General features: G+C 40.9%; 1 protein-coding gene across 1 annotated transcript in view; it reads right to left on the reverse strand.

Annotated features, from left to right (window-relative positions):
- LOC138615727 (voltage-dependent T-type calcium channel subunit alpha-1I) overlaps positions 1–21,295 on the reverse strand; it is a 230,881-nt gene extending 209,586 nt beyond the window's left edge. Inside the window, exon 1 of the mRNA XM_069689510.1 lies at positions 20,063–21,295. The gene's annotated coding sequence lies outside the window, so the exon portion shown is untranslated. The remainder of the gene's footprint in view (positions 1–20,062) is intronic.
- Between the last annotated feature and the right edge of the window lie 1,517 nt (positions 21,296–22,812).

The following is a 22,812-nucleotide window of genomic DNA, read 5'->3' on the forward strand; positions in this document are numbered from 1 at the left end:
CCTCTTCATTTTGCTCTTTGTTACCATTCATCCTAACCTGTTGAGTTCATGAGGGCTGAAATGGTATAAAAAGCCAAATGGGACACTCCATCGTGACATCACACCCAGCTTGCATCGCCATTGGTAATGAAAAAATGCCACACCTCCAAATACAAATGAATGATTCAATGAATAATGAAAACTATCATAGATAGATAGATAGATAGATAGATAGATAGATAGATAGATAGATAGATAGATAGATAGATAGATAGATAGATAGATAGATAGATAGATAGATAGATAGATAGATAGATAGATAGATAGATAGATAGATAGATAGATAGAAGCCTATATGTTGGCTACATTGAGGCCTTTACAATGTTTATTCATTTTAGCGAATTAGCAGAAAATGCATTAATGTCTGTAAATCAAATGCAGACATTTAACTTAAAAAAAAAGAAAAAAACTTTACAAACGTGCAATAAATAACCACAGCAGCGAGCAGCCAAGTGCTGTCACTTCTAACATCCTCCATGCTTTGTTTGATTATATTTTGTTGGTGGCAGACTTCGGACAGGACAACGAGAAGGGTCCAGCTGTAGCCGGAACTTATTGGAGAAAACAACCATGTTGAATATGTTGTGAATTTTGCGATGAACTGTCGGTAATTCCCTTCGGCAAAGTCTGCAGAAATGTGGACTTACGGAAAGGGTGCTTAAAGGGCTCAAAATGTCCACCAGAGGGCCCTCACAGGCTCGATGATTTGACAGCAGGACAGTCCTAAACCCTCGCGTACTTATTGGGAACGCGCCTCAAAGTCTGTGAGTCTGTGAGGGTGGACATTGGGATTGGACCCAATGGTCTTTTCTGCCAAACAATGACGTGTTTTCTGACACCTGTCATTGTTTTATGAGTCAATTTGGTTGACTTTAACAGTCTCCGAGTAGCATGTGTTGCAGCAGAATGAGGAGTCTGTTGTGAATGCCATAAGAATTAAGTAGATTGTATACTGTTGTGTCGTGTTGGTGTCAATTAAAATTATTATTCGAGAGAAAACTGTAGCCCACTTGTCAACTACAACCCGAAGCAACTAAGGAACACAACACACCAAAAAAGTAATTACATATGCAACTTTTACAAGGAAAAAGTACCAAGAATTTAGACCTCAAAATGAAGCTATAGTTTGACAAGTTAAAGTGGTGATCTGATAAAAAAAAAAAAAATATATGATGATAATTCTCAGCATTTTGTACCTTGAACAAAATCCTTCTGCTCTCCGTGGTTCTGTTTGTGGCTGTAAATCAGTATCTCTCCCTGTGTGCCAGATCAATTGAATCACTAAGAGGTGATAAGGGAGACATCTACAATCGCTGACTGACATGTGTTATCAGGCAGAGGGCAAAGGGTCAATACACAGATAAAAGAGGGAGAGAATGTGTGGATGAGTGAAAGAGTCCGGCAGGTGGTGAATGGGAGAGGAGACTAGAGAGAAACTGAAGAGATTCACTACGAGCTAAAAGGAATGATTTCCCAATAAAAAAGGTTGTTTTGGAGCAGTGTAGCATTATTCAGTATGTAAATGTTTTCTTTTGTCTGCTGTTCTGCTGAGACCCACAGTGACATCCCCCATTGGCTCCTGAACTGAAACGTAGTGTCTGCCAATTTGGCCTTCACCATCTTCATGTGTTTTTCTTTTTAGCCAAAACCGACCATATGCGGACGTGTCGGGGAGGAGGAAGGGGTGGACCCGAGGACCTTGCCCATCCACCTATACCGGCAACTGAACTGCACCCCAGGCATGGCAATCAAACCAGGCTCGCCCCCAGACATATACCTCTGTTTAAGGACTAATATTTAAAGAATAATTTTCACATGGACCACCAGAAGACTGATAAAAAAAAATAATAATTAATAAATATCTGTCTCCAATAGAGCTCCCATTCAAAAAGCATTCACTTTTTTAATGAAATTCTAACAACATAAAGACTTAGAAAAAAAGATATTTACTAAGAATGTTTGATCTTTTTGGGAGCCAGCCTCTAGTGGCCTTACGTGGTATCGCATCTGAAGGCACTTTGGCATTGGCTTTATTTTTCAGATCCAGTTACATCCATTTTTACAAGCAGTCGATGCCACAGACAAAGAAAAGAGCTCCACCTGCAGAAGCAAACCTGGGAAATGGCTTTTTTAGAACTCTAAAGGTATTCTTTATTTTGCTGTGTTTTGCTTTTAGACTAGCCTTTATATCCCTTCAAATGTTGCCACGTGGAACAAATATAAACACGTGATTTTGGAAAAGGACAACGCTTTGTGCAAAATAGTTCTGATCGAGCATGACCCAACAGTTAGGGTTAATTTTGATGAACAATTAATCATCAAAGTAATTTTTTTCAAGAAGAAAAATTGTCAAGCCTTCAATGGTGCCATGTTCTAAACTCTGAGAATGTCCTGGTCTTTGTGAAAATGGCAGGGTTGTAGACTGTTGGTCAGACATAACAAGACATTTGAGGATGTTACTTGGAGCTGTGGGAATTCGTTACAGCTGTCACTTTTTTTTTTTTTTTTACTTTCTGCAGACCTAACAATTAAACTGAGAATCATTGGAAAAAATAAATGACAGTTTGATCAACCCTAACAATTGTACTCTTCACCTTTGTTTTCTATTCCAAGTAAGCTGATTGTCTCACCACTGGAGGTTCTTGCACCATCTGCCTTTATTTTAGCATTTCCAGACCTGAGCAATTTACTTTGTGAATGTCGTGTTATTATTAGAGAGGACTGGGAGGACGTCAGGGACGACCAAAAACAGACCGATCCCACAGTGAAACAAGACAAATCTGTTTTCCTTTTGTTGAAGGGATTTCCCCAAAACTATAAAATGACAGATCCTTAGGTTGGTGCGGGTGAAGTGATACCACAGCTTTCCAGATGGTTGAGAAACAAAAATAACAGGATACTGTGTCCCAGTAGAGGTGGGTGGATTCGCTTTGGTTGCACAGGCAGAGACAGGCGGAGACCGAGGGAGAATTCACAGAGAAAGAAAAAAAGGTTTCGAAGAACACAAATTATAGGGTTGCCAAAAAAAAAAGGCACTAAATAAAATTAAAACCGTGAGCATTCAGACTCAAACATGCGAAGTCTAACTGTCTCAGAAGGCCGCATGTCTCTTTTGCTTCACGGCTCCCTTGTTTCCTCCCGTTGCTCATCCCTCTCTTCTGTCTATCTTTCTCTGCTCAGCTTTAATTATCAGCTGGCTGCCGCAGACACAGAGTAACCACTCCTGACAACCAGGTGTGGAATGACAGGGATGCACACACATTTCTCACACACACACACAAACACAAACACACACACACACACACACACACACACACACACACACACACACACACACACACACACACACACACACACACACACACACACACACACACACACACACACACACACAAACATCAACAGAATGCATGCAATCATGTGCCTCTATAAATGTAAACAATGGGAGACAACAGCAGATATGAACAAGAAGAATCTCTCTCACACACACACACACACACACACACACACACACACACACACACACACACACACACACACACACACACACACACACACACACACACACTGTTGCATTCAAAACGAGGCGGTGGGAGCAGCAAACAATGATGGCGATATTGCAGGCCGGTTGGAAATGAGCGCGGGGGCGAACGAGGATTAATTACAGGTGCAGAGGAAATAGAGAGAAGAGGAAGAACGAGAGCACAGGGTAGAAAATATAAGACAAGGAGAAGGTGGATGTCAAAGGATAGAGCTGTGCAAAGACAGCGAGGAGAAGAGTGCAGGGTTTAGGAAGAAGAGCAAGATGGATTGGTAAGAAATGGTCCACAGGTAGAACATTACAGCCCGGTATCACCGCACGTCTGACACGTCTGGCAGTTACACCTGGGAGGAAGAGGTTTGAGTCCGGGAAGCAACAAAGTGTTTTCCTAACTGTGGGTTTCCACAAGTTTTGGTTTTCCGAAAGCACATGACACTGACACGTGTGGACATGTCAGTGTGGACACTAGTGGACAGGTGTCTGTATTACATGCTTAGTTGAATATTAATATGCAGTGTATATATATATATAATATAGCATTACGTATAGCTAAATGGAGACTGTGTGCATCAGAAAAAAAGAACCTTACAAGCTTCCCTTTGCACTGATCGCAGTAACAACCATCTGTCAATCATCAGACGATAGTCCTCCGTGTCAGAAGCATCCCTTCTTCTACACTCAGTCACGCAATTTCTAATCTTTGTTACTTTAGAATATACGAGTTTAAACCTCAGGAATTAACCATGGAAGGTCTAAAAACAGTCAACGTATGTATTTTATTTGTAGCAATCATGTGCTTTGAATCAAGACGGATATTTTAATGTGAAATCCACAACGTTCTCAAAATGATGGAACTCCAACTTAGAGTTTCAAACTTTCACCCAATAATCACAAGCAAAAACGGTATTAAAACTGAGGCATTTCTTTCATTCATTTATTTTCACCAATGGTCAAAAATACCACAATAACCCTCCAGTATTCGTGAGTCAAGTGGCCGAGAGAACACTTGACAGATTTACTAAGAAATCTAGCCAGTGATGGAGAATAAAGGCTAATCACAAGTCATTTCAGAGAGAGGGCGTTGCTACCGGCAGCTCTTCAAACGCAGGTGTGCATGTATCGCCACAAAATTGGATTCCGTGGTGGAAAATCCGAAAGAAAAAGCTGCTGTTGAAGCTTTAGCAACGAATTGGAGACATTGATGGCCTGGTTCAACTCTCCTCCCTCCGTGCGCCGCGGAGGGAAACCAGGGCGGAGGTGGCACATAAATTCCAAGAGTTGGACCAGGACCAGAGTCCCCCACCGGCCTTCATGTGCACCCCAACATCAAGCCGGCCACTGGATCAGGCCACCAGGAGTGCATTGCTTAGGCGGAGGTGATGAGGGACATATGGTCAGCCACGCCTTTTCCAGAAACCAGAATCAATGGAAAGAAAACAAAAAAGCAGTTTCTCTACCACGTTGGACACACAAATAATCTCCCAGAGCACATTAGATGCCACAGATTTACTGATTTGAAGTTTATTGTTGTTGCAACAGCAACCCTTTAATGCAACATCAAAACAACAATCAGCGTGCAATCGTATTACCCAGAACATCATAAACAAGCTGACCTCTGTGGCAAAGCTACAAAAAAAACATTCCTGTTGCATTAAAGTTGTACACACAGTAGTAGACCAAACGTAGTTGAGGAGAAGTCATACATAATCAATTGTTAAATGTTGTTTATATACTGTAACATTGCACAGCAACTAGAAAATGATTTAATTGTGAAAGTGTGTGTATTGTTACACCTGAGGTTCAGGGTAATTCATTCATTTATATGTATGATTATTACACTTTTGTACAGTTACTATAAAGTTTGTTGTTGTACTGGAACCACTGCTGCTCCATGTCTGTGCTGCATATTGCGTTTTCGTTACATTCGTGTTGCACTTAGTCGGCGTTGCATTGCGTTCTCATTGTGTTGCATCAGATGGAAGTGCCAAACTTCAAAGACAATCTGTGGCAACTTCTTTGCCATACACCCCACTGATATAACGAGCAGAAAAGTTAATTTCGGTTGTTCTCTGGAGTAATGATTCACACAAAAATGATTAAATGATTGACACCCTGTGATATTAAGATGCTCCAATTGCAAAACAACCTTAACACAGCATATCTATCACTGAGACGACATAGAGGTGGGCGGGAGGATGTTCTTCCAGATTAAGGCTGCAATCAATGTCATTTTAGTCTTTTAATTCCACATTACTTCATGGACCCATGTTGAAGTCACAGTTTATCCACCTACCAAGACATCACGGGCAAACAGACTATTCAGACTGGAATCTTCCACACTTGTATTTGGCTGCGACTCGTGGGTGTAATGTAGGTTGTCTCAGGGCAGGTTTTGTTTACAGATGGCACAAATACCTAACATGCATGCATAGTGATGAAGACTGAACAGATGCTTTTCCCCTCTGCTCCATTTCCACAAAAAGCAGCACTCAGTTCAAAAAATGTAATAAAATGACACCGCAGCACTGGAACAAATATTCAGCACCTTTACTAAAAACACAAATAACACTGTGGAAATGTGTTTTAAGAAAAAGACAGAAGTTGTAATGGTTTCAGTCATGCACTCAATAAAAGTTTGTAAGTTGAATCATTAAAATGGAAAATGGTCTTAAAGTATTAAAAGTAAAAGTACACAGTGCAGAAAATGCCCCCTGACAGTGTTATACTACCATTTATGATATTTGTGGATTAATATTGGTGCTGTATTCATGTGCATTCCACTGCTTTGATTGTCTAAGGTTGAGCTTGTTTTAACTACGTTGTACTTTATGTACTTTTGGTTAGTTTAATCAACAGCAATGCATCTTATTCTATAACAGAGGTGCCCAAATTATTTCCTATATAAAGAGCCAAAAACTAACCTGAATGGAGGGCTCATGTTTAAAAATCACCAAATTTGGAGGGGCATGGTTTTCCCGGGACAATAGGGGATGAGAAAGTGTAATCTTAAGTAAGTAAAGCTGCCAGACAAATGTGGTGGAGTAAAAAGTATAATGTTTCCCTCTGAAATGTGGTGCAGTAGAATTAAAATCTGCAAAAAATGAAAATACTCAAGTAAAATACAACTATCTTGAATTTGTACTGAAGTAAAGCACTTGAGTAAATGTACTTCCTCCACTAATCCAGGTATTTTCTGTCAAAACTGGCTGTCAAAATGGCAGATGGTAAATATAATATCTTTACACATTTTTACCACCTGCCGTTACCATGAAGGAGGGAGAAAATAGGTGATGTAGAGATGCAGGTGTTATTAAAAACTGCAGTACTCCACAGTCTCATTTATTTCATAATATCTTCTGTGTTTTTTATCAATTAGCCTACAGAAACCCTCCGGGCGCTCTCATACACACACACAGACACACACACACACACACACACACACACACACACACACACACACACACACACACACACACACACACACACACACACACACACACACACACACACACACAGATCTAATCAATCCAGTTGATTAAGTTTCGGGTTAGAGACAACTAGTCAATTTCGTGTGTGTGTGTGTGTGTGTGTGTGTGTGTGTGTGTGTGTGTGTGTGTGTGTGTGTGTGTGTGTGTGTGTGTGTGTGTGTGTGTGTGTGTGTGTGTGTGTGTGTGTGTGTGTGTGATTACTGCTCTGCCATAGGACCATAAATGTCAGACTTCTTCTTTCTTTAATCACTTTTCTGTATTTTTTGTAATCTAATTTCTCACACAAAATGTAATACTCACCTCAACAGACACGCACATTCACACACACACACACACACACACACACACACACACACACACACACACACACACACACACACACACACACACACACACACACACACACACACAGCTGCACATCAGGGTCCGTCTGTGCATGATCCAAACCACGGAGGAAAACAGTTCAGCCACCGCTGCTTCTGCTGATGTATAACCATCAAAAGTCTCAAAGCACAATTACCAGCTGTCATGGGAATACTGCTCAAGGGACACTTGGAAAATAAATCACCTTTTGTGTAATCACATTAGCCACAAAAAAAAAAGAAGAAGAAGAAGAATTGCATTTCTACCACATCAAGTACTAAAATTCACTTTTCATGATACAGTAAGGCAAATCCAGATTTCCCTGGGAGAGCTTTAATGACTATAATGTTTTATTTCCCTACTTGTCTTGTACAATTCCAAAAAGCCCCTTTTTCCACTGCCGGTGCCGGGTTCACTCTCGTCGCTTTCCCAGGCACTAAATTTAGTTTTCCACTGCAGATGGTACGACTTCTGTGCAGCGTCACTACTATAAAAATACACATTTGCTGAGTCCTAAACTGACCAAGCCATGGTTTTACAAGTTGCCGACTACTCCACTGAATAAAAGAAATTGAATCCACTTCAGTACTGGCTAGTTAACAATGGCGGGTTGCAAGAAGTCCCGCGTCACACAATCAATGACAAAGTGATTGTGATGATTCTCGCTGACCAAGCAGAAGTCTACAATGTAAATTGGTTCAGCTTGCTTGCTAGAAATGTTATTGAAGGTGATAGCATAAAGTGTTCCAGGTGGCAGGTACTATCCATAACTTTGACTCAATGGAAAAGAAAAAAAAGAGCAGGGTGAAAAATGGGCTAAAGCTCATTCAGTGACACATTGCTAATACATCCATTGTAAAAAAAAATAAAACAATACTTATTTTATCACATTATGGTGATATTTCTTACTTTATAGCTATTTCTCAGACTAATTTCAATGGTGTTCTTATTTGAACTCCAATTTAATCCAGCTACCATTTTCAGAGATCCTGCTTTCAGTTCTCAGCTCCACCTCCATATAGACGTCTGATCTGACAAGGAGAAATGAGACATGAGCAATGCATTCGATCCGTTCAATCCACACCGACTCCAACATCCGTTTGGAGCTTCTGTCACTGGGACCACCTGCTTGTCTATCAGCTGCACAGAGGAGCGGGGAGAACCCGAACAAACTGTCTCTATCAGGCTGACTGACAGCCGAAACTTACTGTGGACAAAAAAATTGTTTTCATTTCGGCTCAGCAGGGAGAAATCATCATTTTAATACATGGATTCAGGGATTTTATTGATTTCCTCTTGCTCTCATAGATAGAGGTGGATAGTTAAACTATGTTGTCACAGATAGATTTGAAAAGTTCACGATATGCAAACAGTTGAAGACTAGTGTGATTTAAACAGCGGACTGTGAAAATGATCCATCACAAAGCGTACCAGAGGTCTAAAAAAGAAGTGACATGGGTGGGAAATAGAAATCAATATGCTTCAAAAATTGCTTTTATGTGGATCACCGTTGAGGGTAAAACTCCATGAACCAATCCAAAACCTAGAACCCAATCCCTTTTTTGTGAGAAAATATCCTTAATTTCACAGCAACAAACCATTAAACTACAAAGTCCACTCGCTGTCTTCTTTAGCAGATGGAGTTTGGTCACATTGATGTTTATAATTAAAACATCAATCAATTAAATAATGATATAATTGATGTTGCTCAATTATCACAACTGAGCTGTGATAATTGAGCAACATCAATCAGATGTGGAAGATGGTGAGATGTTCTTTAAAATCCACAAATTGACTTGTAAGTGGACCTTGGGCTCAGACTTGTTTTAGTTGAACTCTCATTTTGTCTAGTCCAACATTTACTTTAAAGCTGGTGTGAAACTACATTTTTTGCAAAAGTGTTTTTTTTTTTTTCATGAAAAACAAAAACAAAATAATGAGTCCCACATATGCATGTATACAATTGAAAATATAAATATTGGACGTGTGTTCTCTAATGTCCTACAGCACTTCAATTAGTGCACTATTGAAAATGTTCTTATGTATGGTCGGTTGTACTTAAACGTGGCCTTTCCAGTGGTGGAGGAAGTGGTGAGTGCTGGCTCAGCTGTCGACCGAGCAGCTAAAAGGAGTTTTTAAACTTAAATTTAAAAACAAGAGGGAGAAATTTACACCAAATGGCAGCCAGTCATTTGATATTTGGACTGTGGAACATTTCTTTAGCTGCTGGAAATCAGCTAACATGCTGAAAATGTTAAAAGCAAAACAATCAGTTTAAAACACTCAACTATAGAGCCAAAAAAACCTTCTCTTTCTGATTAAAACATCAATTACTACTATGAAACCAGTGGAGAGAAAATGTTGACGGGACCTACTTAATTATTATTGTTGACTCGGTATTCGGACTCCAAATGACCAACTACCCATGGGCAGTCTGGGCGTCGAGGACGAGCTCTGTTGGTGTCAACTCGTCATAATGACTTGTGTGTACTGGGAGCATGGCCTCCATAAATGAGGGAGACAGAAGACTAAATATAGACATGATGGAGGGAGAAGCACAAACATTACACGACAAACACTATTAAGGCAGAGTCAGAGACAGACCAGGAATAGCACTTCATGCACAGACCCTGAAAACACACACACACACACACACACACACACACACACACACACACACACACACACACACACACACACACACACACACACACACACACACACACACAGTGTGAATGAACGCGCATCACAACTGATGCACACTCAGCCACAATGCTTTTTAGCTTAATAACAATTAGTCAAACCATTAGCAGCTCCAAACCACCGAATCAATTAGTAAACTGATCAAACATTAGCATAATTTTTAATTACCACTTATTCATTGCCAACCAAATATTCTCTGGTTACAGTTTCCTAAATGTCAGAATTTGTTGTTTTTGTCCTGCTGTAAAATAGGGAAAAGCTTTTGGGACTGTTGGTCGAACAAAACAATTTGAGGTTATCCACTTGGGCTGTGAGAAATGGAGATTTTTGTACAATTTATGAAAATGTATAGGTAAAACAGTTCATTAATTGAAAACAATATATCAGCCATTTAATTTAAAAGCTGTAGCCCAAGTTACGTGACGAAAACAATTTCCAACAGCTCACCTTCAACCATGTTGTACGAGGGGTGATTATGATGTTTTGATATTGATCCTTTAGCACGAGTGCAGCACAGTGATGCACGTGGAGCAGCGGTGAGCATATGCCAAGTTACTCATGATCAACACCGGTGTTACACAGGAAACCACTGTCATGTGAACATTTGAAATGTCACCATAGGCTGAAACTTAAGCAGACAGCACATATCAAAGTTTGTGTCCGATTTTTTTGGTAACATGGAGCCTAATCCAATGAGTTAGAGTGGTGCGGAGCGAAGATTATGTTGTTGTGGGCCTTAGTTGATATGGGATCTTTATTTTGCTTTGATTTGAGGAGCACATATTTTAACAGTATACAATAGCAATCCATGTTTACATTTTATTTCAAATTATTGACCTGAATACTGTGGCCATGTGTACCATTCTGGTACTGGCATGTTTTTAGAGTGCTGTAGTCATCAAAGGTCCTATGATGGTGTTTGGTGTTGAAAAATGATTAAATATAGTGCTCTAAGAAATGGTATTTACAGTTGGAGTCCCCTGTCTGCTTGTCATCTGCTCTGTTCATCAGCTGTATTCCCCGAGAGCATCTACTCTCCTTGTCAGTCCCCCTGGCACTCAATTCTCCCTGCACCACTGGTCTGCACGGAGTGTGTGTGTGTGTGTGTGTGTGTGTGTGTGTGTGTGTGTGTGTGTGTGTGTGTGTGTGTGTGTGTGTGTGTGTGTGTGTGTGTGTGTGTGTGTGTGTGTGTGTGTGTGTGTGTGTGTGTGCAGGTAGCCCCATCCTTCCCCGTATGGATATTTAAAGGCTTTTTTGGATGGTTGGCCAGATAGCATAGACAATGCCTGTGCATGTGTGTGTGTGTGTGTGTGTGTGTGTGTGTGTGTGTGTGTGTGTGTGTGTGTGTGTGTGTGTGTGTGTGTGTGTGTGTGTGTGTGTGTGTGTGTGTGTGTGTGTGTGTGCGTCAACAGCTTCTCCAGAGGGGAACAATGATCTGTGGTCAGGGTCAGGGACCCTGAGTTATGAGAGAATATTGATCCCAGCAATCCTTGCAGTGATGGAGGGTTGTTTGTGTGGGCAGTGGCCCTCCATCACTGAGCTCAAAGTGCTCTGTTGCGGATGAGAGGAAAAAAACCTCACAATATGTCAAAGTTTATGTGGAAGACTCTATCCTCCCTAAGTGCACCTACTGTAGAAACATGTGGTTTTAGCAAACAACCTGATAAACCCATAAAGCCAGTACAAAGAATACATTGTGTGTTTGATCAAAGTTTCCTCAGGAGGTTGACTAGCAGATGTGGTAGGTGATATTCTGCCTGAAATAATTGCTTCAAAGCAAACAGACAACTGCTGAACTAAATCTAAGTTCCACCAAAAACAGCTTGAAATTGAAGCCAATGGTGAAATACTTCAATGCCGGAGGGCCACTGGGTGCTGGCTCCACAAAATCTCTCTGCTCTATCTTACATCTGGTCCAAAGCAACACCAAGTGCAACACCAAGTGCAACGCAAGTGTCTTTGCTCGCTTTGGATGGAAGTAGTTGTAAATCCCATTAAGGGTCTACGTTGTTTTCATAGTAAATGTACTTGCACCCATCTGATGGGACATGGACATGCTGGTCTTAAAATAAAGTCAGGTCAATGAAGCGCTGAGGCGCCTTAATGCTGCATCGCTATCTTGAGGCAGCAGAAAGCAAACTGACCAACCAAAGTCTGGGTTTGAGTCTTTTACTTGTGTTTTACAGGTGCATCAGCACGGGTGCAGCATCGGCCGAGGAGGAACCCGTTAAGGTTTAGAACGGATCAACAAGTTGTGTTTCTCTTTCATTAACATTGCGAGATAGAGAGTTTGGCCTAAATGTCATACATGTTAATCCTGGATGTGTCACATCTGACATCACAGTAACTGAGGGCAGTACATGCACGTAGCCCGTACAGTACAACAGGTCCTGTGTGGCAGCAGGCTTTCACGAGGTTTGACAATCGCCAGCATTCACGGACAGTTTTCAAAACACCTCGAGGAAAGAGAAGTCCAAAAAAGCCAAACAGTTGGTGCTCACACTGAAGGTGCATCTGTCACAAAACCTACTAAATTATTTACATGGCACAGAAGTAAACAGTCTTTGGCAGAGAGGAAAAAGGAGAGGCAAGTCAAAGTTCGCTGAGAGGGACAGATGGAGACTTCATAGAAAAGATGCTGAAAGTATGAATTTACAGGTTTAAGAATTGCATTGAAGAACTAAATCAACATATCTGTGACAGCTTCAACTAAAACTCCACATCAAGAGACTCCCAAAGTTTGTGCTCATAGCAGGGCTGTCATTCAAAATCCAAGGCCATTTCAAAATGACATATAACCTGAACAAGAGAGTCTTCAGCAATATAAAAGTGATGCGATTCTCTTTGATCTTTTTCCCTCCATCTGGACCAGTTTCTATTCAGAAAACGCCATAAGGGGTCTTCAACTCACTGTTGCCAGCTAACTCTTGAGAGGCTCTAGGTCAAAAGACTTCAGCAGCGGTATGTATAATTTAAGACGCAGAGGGTCAACTGATCCCATATCCCAAGATAAAACACACATTGCTAAATAAAATCAACACTGCATGCATGACCGCCATAATGAGGTTCAACACCTTATTTGACTTCCCTAATCACCTGATCTAAACATCATTAAATCTGGATGGGAACTTCTCAGCCCTAGAAAGCCAACATGATTTCCATCTCTTTCAATCCCCTGACGATCTTGAAGCTTCCCTGTGGAGGGAATGATCAGATATGTTCTGACACAGTTCAAGACAGGTATGACAGGCTTCTGCAGGATTGACACTGTTCTGATGAGAGTAGCCATCCTCCTGAGAGTTTATTCAATGTGTTTCCATCCAACACGGCACAGTGAGGTAATGACATGTATATGTCTGCCGTTGGCAGGAAAAACTGTTGCACATTGTACCTGAATGCTGAACAACTTCTTGGCCGTAAATAAGTGTTTTGATGTCTCCCAGTCAGGCTTTTGACAGAACCACAGTACTGAAACTGCTCTTGTTAAGGTTTTCAACGACATCCACTTAAACACAGACAGTGGCAGAATTTCAGTCTTAGTATTACTGGATTTCAGTGCTGCATTTGACACGGTCGACCGTGACATACTACTAGACAGACTAAAAATCTGGGTGGGACTCTCTGGCACAGCACTAAACTGGTTTTAATCATACTTGAAGGACCAATAATACTTTGTCTGTAGCTAATTACACATCAGAGCGGACTAAAATGACGTGGTGTTCCCCAAGGTTCAATTCTGGGGCCTCTTCTGTTCAACATCTACATGCTTCCACTAGCTCAGATTATGGAAAGAAACAAAGTGTGCTATCATAATTATGCAGACGACACACAAATCTACATAACTATGGCGCCAGGGGACTATAATCCCATACAAGGATTAGGGAAATGCATTGAACAAATCAACAACTGGATGTGCCAAAATGTTCTTCAATTAAACAAAGATAAAACAGAAGTAATTGTTTTTGGGGCCAAGGAAGAACGATTGAAAGTCAGCGCTCAGTTTCAATCACTGAAACCACAAACCGAGCCAGAAATCTAGATGTAGTTATGGATTCAGACCTCAATCTGAACAGCCATATCAAGACAATTACAAAATCAGCCTACTATCACCTGAAGAATATATCAAGGATTAGAGGATTTATGTCTCAACAGGATTTGGAAAAATGTGTCCATGCATTCATCTTCAGTAGACTCGACTACTGTAACGGTGTGTTCACAGGTCTCTAAAAAGTCACTCAGAACGCTGCAGCTCGAGTCCTCACTAAGACCAAGAAAGTGGATCACATCACTCCAGTTCTGAGGTCTTTACACCGGCTTCCTGTCCAACAAAGAATTGACTTTAAAATCCTGCTGCTGGTTTATAAAGCACTGAATGGTTTAGGACCAAAATACATTTCTGATCTGCTGCGACCTCATGAACCATCCCGACCCCTCAGGTCATCTGGGACGAGTCTCCTTTCTGTCCCCAGAGTCAGAACTAAACATGGAGAAGCAGCGTTCAGTTGTTCTGCTCCACATATCTGGAACAAAGTCCCAGGAAGCTGGAGGTCTGCTGAGACTCTCAGCTGCTTCAAATCAAGATTGAAGACTTTTCTGTTTGCTGCTGCCTTCAATTGAACCAGACTCAAGGATGTTGATCAATTTCCTGCATTTCTGTATTTTACTACTGTATTTTATTTCTTAAACTGCTCTGCAACTTTTATTCTATTTTTAGCTTGTTTAATGTTTTAATGACTGTTTTTAATGTTTCGATCAATGTTCTTAATTGTTTTTAAATTTCCTTTTGCTTTGCCTTATGTTTTGATGTTTTTAATGGTTTTATGTGAAGCACTTTGAATTGCCTTGTTGTTGAAATGTGCTATACAAATAAACTTGCCTTGCCTAAACATACAATAGTGATGCGCTTAGACTACTATGTCTATTTTTCACTCGCACCACAACAAGTAACAGTATGCTTCGAAAGCAATTAAAAGGCAATCTTAGAAAAACACAGTGAAATTTGGTTTACATTGTGAATCATTTGAATGGTGGTTTGTAAAAAATAACATTCAAAATGTAAGTGACGGGAATGAATGTTCTTGTAAAGAGTTTAAATTATCAGAAGCAATCAAATATTTCTGAGACTGCGCCTGCTGCACGCCAACACAGTGCAGCACCCTGACATACACCGAGCAGAGGGGAGCTATACCTTTCACTTCATCACTGATCAACATGGTAAATGTGCACTGACACCATGGACTTGAAACTTGGGTAGAGATCTAATTTTGGGGATCAGAAAGAAGTCACAGAGAGCCAAAAAAGGCACGTAGGGGGGGTCAAGAGCTACGATCATGTTGTTGCAGGCAACAAACTTTTGCATTGTCACACTGTGAGCAGGCAAGTTGTCATGTAAGAGAACCAAAGTGTCATCGCTGTACAGTTCAGGTCTGAGTTTTACCATAGATGCCTCTGAACATCAAATCTGAACTCTGTGTTGACAGTCTGACCCTGGGCAATGAATTCAAAATGCGCAGCCCAACAAATGTTAAAGAAACCCTTCTGGTCACCTTGAAGAAGTGTTTGTTCTGGTGCTCATTGTCTCTCTCTCAAATGCTGATTCTATATTTGTAGTGATATTATAGCCCACCGTCCTCTGTGTATTGCACAGTATGGGTTGTACTCTTTGACGAGCAGCATATGGGAGGTCTTGTTGTTCCTGCTGCAGGCCACTTGCAGTGTCAGGATGTGAAGTGCTTTCCTGTTTCCACAACAATGCCTCATACAGTTTCCATCATATTTATTTCTACCTTTCCAAAATGTTTGATATACAGTTTTTCATACACATATAAACATGCTTTCTCAATGTCAGCTTGTGCAAGACACTGCAGCCAAAAGTAAGTCCTGCAATAAAACCACGTGTTTTTACTGTTTTCTTTTTAGCAAGATGTTGCCAGGCAATAGACTGTACACTGACAACAACATCCCATAACATCCAGGGACAAAAATATGCCCAGTTTTTACCTGGCAACAAAATATTTTCAATGAGTGACACAACGCTCAGATAAGTCTTTGGGAATGTTAGTAAAACATAGCAACTGGTGATACTGTTGACTGTGTCTCCCTAAGCAGCCATGTCATTCAATCATTCAGAGATCATCCAGTTCAGGGACTACTGCCAGCATTAAGCCACACTAAAACCAAACGAGCCCCATGAGCCACTGGATGCAGCTGCACAGTAGTTGTCTTGAATGTGTTGCTTTATAAAAAAGGAACTAAGCCGCTTGCTTCTTAAATCTAGAAGCTGTTTATTTCCAGAACATAAATCAAGACGGTTCTAGTCATCCATTGCTTCAATATAAAGCCCAGTTCAGTGCAAAGATTTGTGATGAGACAAACGTGTTTTAGAATGTAGCAGGTAAAAGTTGTAGCAGTGTGAACTGACCAGTCTCAGGTCGAAGAAAGTTGTTGGTGTAGCCTCTGTTTGTCAAGACATAAGTGAGCGGTTTAAGAAGCCTATTAGGGGAGACGCCAACTCCTCTAAATGGCAGAACTGCTCTGGCATAAGACATGATCAATTTACAAGACAGGATGATCTTCTGTTTAAAGTTTATGGCAGACATTTGCATAATCCCGCTGGGTATTCTGTCGAAGCACCAATAGGAAGCTCCAAATTCTAAGCACTCTGCGACCGCAACTGTTGTAAGTAGCTCACGATCACTATAGTCTTCACATTTTAAGATGCTACAAATTATTAGCCTGGCTCAGCCTGACTATTGCTCACAGGTTCCGTTTTCTTCGCTGTGATTATAGTCCGGAAACCATGTTGGAATTAACGTTTGCTCAACCAGTCTAAAGGGAGACCAATCAATGTTTCAGTGTGATGATGTTGAAGTCGAGCGTTTTTTGTCAAGTAGCTGGTAGTCTCGCCGCATATGGCGGTCAATGATGGCTGGTTAAAGGCTGCTCTAATAACACCAGGCTAACAAATTATATCCAGCTCCACAGTTTCAAATATTCTGTCACAAATCTTTGGTCTGAACTGGTCATACGTGCTTGGAGAATGAGCACAGACACAAAACTCCCATTCAAAAGCAGTATGACAGGATATTGAGTTGGGATCCCGTTTAAAATGTCCTACAAAAGCCATTAAACATGCAGTTCACCACAAATAAATTAAGAAAATTGCCCCATTCTACTTGTAATAATTAGGGTGTGCAACACAAAAACATGTTGAATTGGCTTTGGCTCATCAAACACATTTTGTTCACCCCAGAGCAATAACCTTTGAGGAGTCCAGCCCTTGAGCTGCAACAGTTTTGGTTTAATGTCAATATCTGACCTTATTTACCACATCATCTCTCACATTTCAAACTCGGACATCTCAACCTCCCATTTGAAGGCCAGTATTTCAGTTGCAGTATGTTGGAGGTTTTTCCCACTGTAGGCTGTATTCATCGTCCCCATAAACCCCAAATGCAATGTCATATTAAGTATGCCGTAGCTGTTATAACATTCATGTCTTACTAGGCAATTTATACGAAAATATGTGAGCACTGATTGGTCCATACAGTTCTCTAAAAACACATCTAACTTCATCCTCAGAAGAAAATGCACAATCTTTCTATAAGGACTTTGCAAAGTAAAATCAGCCTCCGCTTTGTGTGCTTCAAGACAAGGAAATTCTAATGTGACAAATTGTGAGGGAGCAAACATGGAATAGTATTGAGAAAAAAATGACGGGGTATATCATCCATTTATTTATCAACAACCTTTATTTTGTTGCAACAGCCCAAAACAAATTTTGTAGCGAAGATGTCATTCCTATAATGACTAGGGGATGTCCGATTTATAAAAAGAAGGGTGTTCTGGTGCATGCAAAACAGGCATAGTGGTAAGATACATAAATGTAAAATGAATCCCTCTAAAAGCAATGCATCATCGACATATCAACGTTTTAAAGTCTTTTGGAAATAAGATAATGGAGGCAGTACTTACAAAGTAAACGCGTTTCTCGAGGCCACTGATTTTAACTGGCCAAGAGAATCAAGACAAAATGGGTATCACCCGTCAAATGGGTGACTGCCATTAGATAAGTGCAGTTGATTGATTCATCCCTGTCTCAAAATGGTCCGTGGCTAATCAGCTGATATACTGAGAAACTCCCACATGGGAAAGTAGTGACATTATATGTTGTTGTTTTTTATCCAAAGTGATTTAAAAAACAACAACAACAACAACAACAACAACTGGTGTCAGTGTTTCTTGCTCTAAAACGTGTTATAACATATTCAAAACGATAGGATATCCCCGAAAACTCAGTTACTGCCAAGCTGCTCAGCTAAGACAGTTGGCAATTTAATGACTTGCTTGAAGCCACCACAATAGTGCCAAGATGAAAGCCTTAGTCCTTCTCCCACCACTCCCACAAATCTCTGGGGGTTTGCACTGACAGCCTGTGGTCACAAGGCTACACTCCTCTAACTTGCACGGCACAAAACCATATGAAGGTGAAGCAAGATGGGTATAAAAGGTAAAAAAAATATATAAAAGGCATCATGTGCTATCGAGGATTTAAACAATATTTCACGTTGCTGCAATAAATATTGTCCTTATTTAATAGGCCGAGTATGCACTGGGGAACAAGTAATGAGCTAATTACACGGCCCCTTCTGATCATTCTTGATGATGAGATAAAATGTCATCCTCTGGGATTTTAATTGTCACCGTCCTCTTGTATCTTTACTTTTCAATTGGCATTCTGCAGTCAACATAAATCGTTTGGTATATTAGGAAGCCAACTGCAACCAATATCCATCTGTCCATATCTATCAGTTCATATATCCCTCTTTGTTCCTCTATTCCATACATAGTCGGTGGTCTATAATGCACTTGCGTCACTGCACAAGTGAATGCATCTAATTACGTTCATTGTATACTATGACGATCAAACAGTAATTGAAGACTACCGTCACCGGCCATAAACGGTGCACTAACTCAATATAGAAATACATTTAAATTGATATCAGATCTAACCTGCAGCAATAAACCTCATTGATTAAAAAAAAAAAAAAAAAAATGTAATAGGCTGGTTGAAATCAGTTGAAAGAGCCCCCCCCCCGTTGCCCGTTTGATCTCCTCCCTCCTCAAAAGTCAATACTGACAGGAGTGGCAACATCTGCCTGCATACAACGTTAGTGTTACACTAATCCAAGGAAAGCTCAAGCGATCAATCAGTAGGCCTACTGCCCACGGTGTCCACGGCTCTCTCTCTGTTGCTTCAGAGGAGAGAGAGAGAGAGAGAGAGAGAGAGAGAGAGAGAGAGAGAGAGAGAGAGAGAGAGAGAGAGAGAGAGAGAGAGAGAGAGAGAGAGACAGAGAGAGAGAGAGAGAGAGAGAGAGAGAGAGTCGCGCGCCCGGACCTGTTGACTCAGGGCCACGTGAAGAACATAGACATGAATTATCCACTGCGTTTATGGACCGACCGTCGTCATGTAATTAAAAAAAAGATTCAGATGACTCTCCCCTTCGCCTCAATAACCAACATGGGTTTGGAATCCCATGATAATCACATGACGTGTATCCTATACTCTATAACAGCATGCGTGAGGTATAATTAACAGTCCTTGTCAAATTATCTCGAAATAATAGTTGTCGGTTTTGTGTTTATAGGCACAGGCTGTATTGTTGGCTTTGCAGCGCGTATCATGTCTGTTTTGAATGTGTTTGTCTGCAGAGCTGACCAAAAAAAAAAAGGTTTCACGCATGTGTTAAAAAGTGCTTTACTTTATAACAATTTATGAAAAGAAACCAATTTTTTTTCGTATTCAATAGCTATCAATCGTAATATTATGTATCAGCCACATCTGATCACATTTCTGCCGTAATACTTCTGATTAAATGTAATAAAAGCAAGAGGAAATAAGAACAGAAAACATGTTGCTTTCTCCTACCTTTTCAGACATAAATGAAGAGCGCGTCTACAGTTGTTCAGGAGAAGAAAAGCCTTGTAATCCGTAAATACAGGCTCTACTTTGTAAATTCTTCTCGCCTGCTCTCTGGAACTCCAGAGCCTCTGCTGCGTCTCCGCTGGAGAGGTTTGATATCCGAACGATTCCCCTTCAAACCCAAAACAAATATCCGACGCAGAGCATTCCTGCGTTCAAAGCGCTCCCGTCAAACTTCTCCTGTTTCAGGTTTATTTCAGTTTTGCACAATAATCTGTGAGACAGTGGATGATACGTAGCGAGAGGAAACGCGCTGATGAATAGGACACCTGCGCGCATCAAACCCGGATCCGACGCTGCGCCTCGGGAATCCACGTGTTTTGCATCTCTTTCCACCTTTCCAGTCTTTTTTTTTTTTTTTTTTTTTTTTTCAAACTTCACCGAAAAAGAGGGACAGACATCGTTGAAGGGCCGAGGAAACGTATCCAAGTTTACCAGGGAAGTATGGATGTCTCCATCAGCGCAGACTGGTGCGCTGCGCCCGCAGACTGGAGAGGTTGTAGGCGGCTCTATAGGTAGCAGATCGATTTCGGTCCACCGGGAAATATCAGAAGCCTTCGGGAAGAGAATAATCTAAGAAGACATGCAAGAGTGTCTTCTGGTAAGTCCCTGTGTGCTCCCTGTAGCTCCACTTTCAATCCATGCCCCCACGACCCCCGCAAGCTTCTCCAAAGCGATGTCCTCTGATGAATTCCAGGCAAAGCAGCCTCCCTGTCGACAGCTGGTTTTAAACTACCTGCTGGACTCGTCTCTCCAAATTCGGTGAATTCCTCAACTGAGGGGCAATTACGATTTAACTGAACTGTGAAGCCAGTTAACCCCGTCGGACTAGAAGGCAGTGGAGACTCCCTGCCTGTCGCGGCTGTTTGGAGCGTCCTCTGTGCATATTTCTAAGCGATGGGGTTCATCCAGAATTTGCCCATTCGGCGCCTGAGCCCACGCACAAAACATCGACGTGATTTCATCTCAGTGAGAAAAACAAAAAATAGAAACCCTTCAATGCGACTCAACCTCTGAGCCACGGATCGCTCTCCTGTGATTCTTGCTTGATCGGAGGTCCGACAGATCGATTTAAAAAAAAAAAAAAAAAAAAAAAAACTGATGAGATTATGTCAAGTCATCAATTATTCGAGAATAAAAATGTTATAAACTTCAGTTTAATGTGGTTTGCGTTCATTTTCACAAACAACGGGCTCCGGTGTCTCCGCCGGAGGACACAGGTGGGAGGCAAAAGGGCCTTTGAGGTGTGTCGCAAAAGAATATTTTAAGTGGAAGCGTGTGCGCGCGTGCGTACCGTGGAGAGAGAGAGAGAGAGAGAGAGAGAGAGAGAGAGAGAGAGAGAGAGAGAGAGAGAGAGAGAGAGAGAGAGAGAAAAAGTGTGTGACTGGGAAGTGGAAGCAAGTGAGAAAACACTACAATGAAAAAAGAAAAGAAAAACAGCGCATATGACACGAAGATAGTGTGGCAGGAAACAGGGAGCGCGGAACAGAGAGGCAGATTGAGTGTGTGGGCAGAAAACAGATTCTCGGATCAGCACCAAGGACAGCGACCGGACAGAAAGTCGGCGATCTGGTTGCACTGGTTCACATTTTCATGTTTCAATTCACTGCAAAATCGTACTAAGCAGTCCCCTCGAGATTAGGCGAGGTATTTTTGTGACTTTTGCAGTCAAGAACGCTTGATTTTGCGGCGAATTTTCTCAAAAATTGCAGTTTTAGCGTTTTCTTACAACTGTAAGTGTGTATAAAACCAATTTAACACAGATAGTTCACATGAAAAACACAAATTCCTACTATTGCAGTCAATTCCAGTTTTCCCGGTTCTTGTGTTGTTTGTTTGTTTGTTTGTTTGTTTGTTTGTTTGTTTGTATGGGTTGAGATCTGTACAGTGTCTGCAATGACAAACCCTGCAAGCAGAGATCAAATCAATTCATTTACCTTATGACAGTTAATGAAATGTCAGCTACTGTTCTGCTATACTGCCTGCTTCAGTTTACTACCTGACCATATCGATCTTCAACATCTTTGGGGTCCTTGGGGCTTTTGGATTTGGCTAATTCAAATAAAAATCCACTCACAACATAATTTACTTTGACCCATACGCTGCACCACAAACACGATTTTTGGTATCATGACACCTAAATATAATGGGAACATTAGATCGCAAAATTCTTACAAAGAGCTGTTCTACTAGTCATTATTTGATTAACAATGTATGATATGTGATATATTCTCCAAGATTGTCCTGCAATTTAGAGACCTTAAAAGACAAGCATGGATAATTCATACAGTTCCCTCATCTTAATGCTGAGCACGCACAAGGGGAGCTGATGACTGACAAGATCACAGAGCGGATCTCTTCATACTGAAGAAGGGATGATAGTCTTGTGTTTATGGATGTTAGTCATCGTCTCCTTAATTACCATCATCATTAGAGCTATTTGTAATATTTACTTTGCCTTGCACATCATGTGGTTTCAGTCGCTTACTCCTACTTCAAAATCACTCTGCTTATGTAAATATCACTTTAGTACCGTATAATGCTATTGTGTCTAACAATTGAATAGGTACCACTATAAATTTAAAAAAAATTTTTTTAAAAAAGATAACTTCTACATCACATCTCTGCAGAGGTTTTGACAGGTTTGCTGATAAATACGAAATACACAAAATGTTAATTCACCTGCGTCGAATCTT

The sequence above is a fragment of the Brachyistius frenatus genome, unplaced genomic scaffold (genome assembly GCF_029030835.1).
Source record: "Brachyistius frenatus isolate BFR_SWC_R1_liver_20210118 unplaced genomic scaffold, ASM2903083v1 Contig_7, whole genome shotgun sequence".
In the NCBI taxonomy this organism is placed as follows: Eukaryota; Metazoa; Chordata; class Actinopteri; family Embiotocidae; genus Brachyistius; species Brachyistius frenatus.